At 41.2% G+C, this 7,030-nt stretch overlaps 1 protein-coding gene across 1 annotated transcript in view; it reads left to right on the top strand.

The window, feature by feature from the left end:
• The first annotated feature begins 236 nt into the window (after window positions 1-236).
• The window catches only part of usp33 (ubiquitin specific peptidase 33), a 36,085-nt gene continuing 29,291 nt past the window's right edge, over window positions 237-7,030 (top strand). Inside the window, exon 1 of the mRNA XM_051952916.1 lies at window positions 237-417. The gene's annotated coding sequence lies outside the window, so the exon portion shown is untranslated. The remainder of the gene's footprint in view (window positions 418-7,030) is intronic.

The following is a 7,030-nucleotide window of genomic DNA, read 5'->3' as shown; positions in this document are numbered from 1 at the left end:
CCACTCATCTTTTATTACTTAGCATCATCATGACTCTGCAGATGTTATTATGATGAGTCCACATCAGACAAACATCTGCACGTTTTGCTCTGTATGTTATGTTAATGCTTTGTAACGCAGGGTAATTAATATCTATTTATATTGTGCTTATGGCGACACTATGCAGATGTTGTGGTGTTCACATTTTAACAGATAAAGAACCAGACGTGGTGTTTCGGAGGATGGGAGGGTTTATGTGCGACCCGGAAAAGAGGCGGAGTCAGCTGTAACGTTAGCAACCACGCTGAGCGACTGGAACGGTGACTGTGAAGGATTGTCCTCTGAAATATGTCTACAAATACTCTCTGAATTTCTGGTTTTGACACATCCAGGCCACTTGGATCCACCACAGAAGCGGCATTTCTCCTTATCGAGCAGGTGAGCAGAGGCGCTGAGGTTATTGTTATATTTTTGCGGTTTTTTCGGTGAAGTCTCTGTGGGATCGTCGCTGATCGGGTAGCATTAGCTAGCATTACCCTACTAGCGATGATGGCTATCAGGTGCAAAACATCTCATCTTAGGATTCGTTTGTGTGGCTGAAGACGTCTGCGGTTTGTCGTTTGAGCTGGTGGGAGTGAGTTTGGCCGGCTGTGGAAGTGAAACCATATCTGGATGATGATTGCCAGCAGGCTAATGCTAACAGCGGAAGATGGCTAGTCAGGCTGTCAACGCCTCGCCTGCTTCTGACAGCTCAGTTTGAGGAACAGTGGACAAGGCCAAGGCCACAAACATGTCTACAAAGTGCTCTGTCTTTATTACAACACAGTAAGCTGACCATTTACCTTAAACTCTTCCCGTCAAGAGTTATTTAATAGTTTAATAATTGTCATCCTGCTCCTAGCTAGCATTGGCTGCCAGGTAACGTAGCTACGGTTTGAACATAATGGCTAATGCTACATTAGGTTTATGTTAGGGTGAGCAAACGTCGTGTTTCTCAGGACATGCCAGTTTTTATGTTCTGTCCTGGCCGTCCTGGTTGTTTTTAATGAAGTGATGAAAACTTCCTAGTTTTTCGTTGGGCCACTTAATCGACCTAAAACTATCAAATATTGTTATGAGTTAGTTTTTGTAAGTGTTTGAGAGCTATTTTGCTAAAGATGGATTGCTAACATAGCAGAGGTGTTTTGTAGTTGTTTTTTCCTAATACAGAAGAGACATTATTTCTGTCGTTATTTCAGTCGTTATTTTTGAAACTTGTCATGCTAAACATGCTGAGTAACCTCTGAGAAGGCTGTCTGAGTTTCTGTCTTTGGATATAGATAATATTTTATAATATAACAGTTTTGTATCCATTCAAAGGAGGATTACTTTAAATGTAATGAAAATAGAAGGCATCTTTGAGTAAATTCTGAGTATATTTGAGTATTTCATAGCCGGCCAAGTGTCCAGGTTTTCAATAATCAAAATATGGTCGAGCTGTTTTATGTACATTGTGTTTTTTGCTAAACTCTGCTATTAAAGTACGTTTTCTTCACTATTTCCATGCTTCTCATCAGTATTTTACGGTTTATCATCTAAGTTCGCTAATGACGTCTGGCAGCTGGTTTCATTTGCTCCGTCTGGTCCGAGTCAACGCCCCACCCGGCTCCAGGTCCTCCTTTGTGCAGGTTTTTAATATCCTGGAGTGTGATTGTGAGACAGTGAGAGTGTGAGGATGGGTGGTAGTGATGGTGAAAGAGTCAGCACAGATCTTCTCTCCGTCGCTGGAGGCCTGACAGTTGAAACCACCGGCTAATTAGATTTTCCTGGTGTCTACTACAAGCTGTCACTGTTTACTGTTACTGTTTGTCTCACTTGACCTATTGAGAGGAATCCTCCAAAGTTCAGTCCAATTATAGGAGCCTGGTGAGATAAATAGACATACAGTCAGGCTTGTCTCTTTTATCAGTTTGTTTATTTATGTCAGGCATGCGACCCGTGGTCCAAAAGTGGTCCTCCAGAGGGTCCAATCCGGCCCTCAAAGTGTAAAAATTCCAGAGAAGACATTAACTGCAGATTGTAAACTAGTAAAACTATAAATTTAAAATAATTTCCAGACCATGACAAGTTGTTTTGATCAGAAAGTAAAATATTTTGTCGTTTTTTGTCTCATTTTGTAATGCTTTTGTTGGGTGTTTTTTGTTTTGTCTGACTTTTGTCATTTGTCTATTTTTTTTGTCATTTTGTTTCTCATTCTTGTTGTTTTGTGTTTTTTTGTCTCGCTTGTGTTGTTAGTCTATTTTTTTGTCGTTTTCTTTCTTTCTTTTGTAATTTTTTGTCTCTTTTTATTGGTCATTTGTCCATTTTTTGCTGCTTTATAATTTTTTTTCTATTTTTTTTGTCTTGTGTCATTTGTCTTGCACTTTTGTCGTTTTGTTTCTCATTTTTGTCATTCATTTTTGGTCTCGTTTGTGTAATTTTTTGTCTCACTTTTGTTGTTTGTCCATTTTTTTGTCATTTTGTAACTTTTTGTCTTGTTTTGAGTCGTTTGTGTCATTTTTGTCATTCGGAGTCTCGTTTTAGTCATTTTATGTCTCATTTTTGTAAATTTTGTCTTACTTTTGTTGTTTTTTTGGCTTACTTTTTTTGTTTTGATCGGAACGTAAAATCCTCCATGGTTCAGTTCTAGATGACTAAATGTTGTGTTTCTTTGTAGACACTGATCTGAAAGTTCTAATGTGGAAATGATAAACTGAGGCTGAATGTTGTTGAAATAGTTTTTTTTCTTAAGAAAGTTCAGGTTGCTCATAATGTTTTGTGAAATGATAATTCCTTAAAGGTGATCATTTTCAGAAAGTACTTTTTTTGCAGTATGACAAAGGAAATATTTGGGATTTTAAAATTATTATGCTGAGATTTTACTGGTCACTTGAGGTCAAAGTGGACTGAACTAAGATGAGTTAGACATTGCTGATTTATATGGATGGTTAGGGGAACTCGTGTGATAACAGATTGTTAAATGGACTTGAAGATCATATTGATGAGGAGGGGAAACAGGCGTATTGACTTTTGCAAGACTGAACATGAACTGAACTGAGCATCTGCTGCTTCTTCCTGTGTTTCTGACCTGTTGTTGGGATATAGGATGCCTCCTCGTCATTGCTTTAAAGAGTAATTTTATCGACTTGTGGCTCCTAACAAGCAGCACTCATAGACTCGAGCATAAAATGAAATAGTCACTTTCTTAACCTCAAGCACAGCGACGTCTCGTGTTTTCAACTGGCAAACGACAAAGACTGCAACCTAAGACACACGAGGAGTTTATCCTGACGCTGTAATTCAGATTTGGTTAATTTGATCGGATGGAAGCAGTCAGGTGCTGCTTACTCCGTCCCCTCAGTCGGTGTAAACTCCGTGCTTCAGACGTGCATGTTGTGGTTTGACTGAATAGCCACACCTTGGACATATTGCGACACCATCAGTGTGTACAAGGTGCACATGTTTCAGTGTTGTTACAGATTCAGTCACGTGCTAATGCTCCTCACACGTTTTATCTCTATTACAGTGTGACTTTAAAAAAAATCTATCATAAATTGCAATATTTATCAGAATATTCCCCCCAGTAAGGTCAGAGCTAGTTCTTCCTCATATATAAGTCAAAGCTGTCCACGCTGTGACGCTGCAGGCAGGACGTTTTTACCATCGTTGGTTTAAATGTGCTGAAATGCATGTGACACAACAGCTGGTTTCTGCTCTCCTAATGCCACTGATAGCTAGCCTAGCCGTGCTAGAGCCATGTTCTGAAGGTACAAGGGTCTAGGGCCGCTCGACAGGGAGGGAGACGGGCTAAAAGGTTGTCTATCAAATCACTCTGCAGCAATTGGGTAGGTATACAACCAATCAGCGCAACGGATAGGCTGACGGAGTTCCTAGAGCGCCGGCGGATTGTGGCTAAGTCCCATTAGCTTCCCAACCAGCGGAGCCAACTGGTATATTAAGGATTTGCCATATCCCGTCGGCATAAGTCCAAATACGTCTTTCTTCTCAATGACACACTTCAGTGCCGTCCTTTGTTTATCTTTCAAGTTGAATTTTAGCTTCAAATCTTTAAGGGCTGTGGCCAAAGCCGAGTGGAAAGATAACTGTTTATTGTGCGCCGGTTGTTTCTGTCAGAATCGTCACGCCTCTGTCGTCACTTCGTTACGCCCGCCTTCTGACTCTACACTTCATGGTGATTGGTCCGGCCAGTTTTAGGAGAATCCAGCCTCGAGCCTTATGGAGGGTAACTAGACCCACCCTGGCAGAGAATTAAATTCGTTGCCGTGGGTTGTCTAGCGCGGCTAGGCGAACTTTCCTAGAAAACCTCAATGCTAGTGTTCAACAGAAACACACACTTTGCAGCCTCACTCACGAGGGAAAACAGTGGTTAGGTGTCTGAAGAGGTGGAGAAAGTTACTTAGAAGAAGAGATAATCTTAAAGTCACTATCCATCCCTCCATCCATCCATCCATCCATCCATCCATCCATCCATCCATCCATCCATCCCTCCATCCTTCCTTCCTTCCTTCCTTCCTTCCTTCCTTCCTTCCTTCCTTCCTTCCTTCCTTCCTTCCTTCCTTCCTTCCTTCCTCCCTTCCTCCCTTCCTTCCCTGAGAGGATGTCTTAAAGCTACGACCCAAACATCGCCGGTCTGTCTCTTAGAAGAAGTGTGGTTCCTGCTCCCAGTGGGACGGTTTTTAGTTTTCTGATGCGACAGTTCTGTCTCTGGACAGACGGACCCTCCATGTTCTCTGAGGCCTCCTGAGTCGGTGCAGAGCTGCTGCCTTGTGGGGATCGGATAGCAGAATGTTCTACTGGTTTCTTATTGTCCTGCTACACAGAAAATAGAGCGGTGGTTCTTCATGTTGTGTTGCGCTAATTCTGCATAAATTAAGATTATGCAGAATGAACTTTCAACACGGGTAGTAGTACGATAGTGAAGGTTAGGAGTGGGTTTAATCATTCAGAATGGTTTTAGGTTCGAATTACTTCTACTGAAGAATCAATAATTGCAGCCTCTTACGGCGGCACGTAGAAAGAAGCAACAGGAATAAACCTCTTGACCCCCCACTGCAGGGACCAGGGATTACAGACGGGATCCAGCTGAAAGTCAGAAATGGTAAGAGGATAGGAAGAGGCTTACCAGAAAGTAAGCCTCATAATATTGTGTACATTCAGCAGACGGAGCAGAAAATAAGCTTCTAGCCGGAGCTAATTAGTGCTTTAAAATCATGGGTTTGTGTCTTTAATTCATCCGCATTTCTGCATTTCCTTTCTGCAGACATGCGATTCCTGCCTCCACTTATTTGCCACTTTGCCACTTTTTGCTTTTTTTCCCCATTTGACCACCAGTAATGGAAACGGGGTGTGACCGTGGATTTTATGCTCTGCGTCAGTGATTTGACTTTCACATTCATCTCAGTGTGTTCATTCCATTCCAAACATCAGATATGTTCATTATTTGTAGTCCTACTTGAGCAGAAGAAGCACCTGCACTCGTAGCTGACGGTGATCACAACCCGGGTTGTATTTTTACACAGTTTCAGTTTCTGCTGTGCAAATGGAAAATACAGAAAAATATTATGATCAAATAAGTATTTTTTCATTAATAATATTTGTAATATTACAACAGCGAAGAGGAAAATGCAAATATTTCAGTCAGGAATGTGCAGAAGTAAGTAGTTCTTTTACATGTGGATGTTCAGCTGGTTGACATTTATCTGGATGTGGAAAGTAAAGATATTAGATTCTTTAATAAGGCGAAATACTGAAAAATAACATTCTACAGATTGATCTTGAAGTAGATACACACGTGGACAAAATTGTTGGTACCCCTCAGTTAAAGAAGGAAAAACCCACAATTCTCACTGAAATCACTTGAAACTCACAAAAGTAACAATAAATAAAAATTTATTGAAAATTCAATAATCAAAAACAGCCATTACTTTTGAATTGTTGATTAACATAATTATTTAAAAAAACAAACTAATGAAACAGGCCTGGACAAAAATGATGGTACCTCTATAAAAGATTGAAAACTATTTGACCAGAGTGACATGATTAACTCAGGTGTGTCATTTAATTGACATCACAGGTGTTTCCAAACTCATAATCAGTCAGTCTGCCTATTTAAAGGGAGACAAGTAGTCACCCTGCTGTTTGGTGAAAAGGTGTGTACCACACTGAACATGGACAACAGAAAGCGAAGGAGAGAATTGTCCCAGGACATCCGAAAAAAAATGATAGACAAACATCTTAAAGGTAAAGGCTATAAGACCATCTCTAAACAGCTTGAAGTTCCTGTGACAACAGTGGCTCATATTATTCAGAAGTTCAAGACCCACGGGACAGTAGCCAACCTCCCTGGACGTGGCCGCAAGAGGAAAATTGATGACAAATTGAAGAGACGGATCGTTGGAATTGTATCCAAAGAGCCCAGAGCAACCTCCAAAGAAATTAAAGGTGAACTCCAAGGCCAAGGTACATCAGTGTCAGATCGCACCATTCGTCGTTGTTTGAGCCAAAGTGGACTTCATGGGAGACGACCAAGGAGGACACCACTGCTGAAAAAAACTCATAAAAAAGCCAGACTGGAATTTGCAAAAATGCATGTTGACAAGCCACAAAGCGTCTGGGAGAATGTCCTTTGGACAGATGAGACCAAACTGGAGCTTTTTGGTAAGGCACATCAACTCTATGTTCATAGACTCAAAAACCAAGCATACGAAGAAAAGAACACTGTCCCTACGGTGAAACATGGAGGAGGCTCAGTAATGTTTTGGGGCTGCTTTGCTGCATCTGGCACAGGGTGTCTTGAAAGTGTGCAAGGTACGATGAAATCTGAAGACTATCAAGACATTCTGGAGAGAAATGTGCTGCCTAGTGTCAGAAAGCTTGGTCTCAGTCGCAGGTCATGGGTCTTCCAACAGGACAACGATCCAAAACACACAGCCAAAAACACCCAAGAATGGCTGAGAGAAAAGCGTTGGACTATTCTAAAGTGGCCTTCTATGAGCCCAGATCTGAATCCCAT

This window comes from Acanthochromis polyacanthus, chromosome 9, assembly GCF_021347895.1.
Source record: "Acanthochromis polyacanthus isolate Apoly-LR-REF ecotype Palm Island chromosome 9, KAUST_Apoly_ChrSc, whole genome shotgun sequence".
NCBI classification, from domain to species: Eukaryota; Metazoa; Chordata; class Actinopteri; family Pomacentridae; genus Acanthochromis; species Acanthochromis polyacanthus.
Note: the sequence above shows the minus strand (reverse complement) of the source record. Positions and strands in the feature narration are given on the sequence as shown.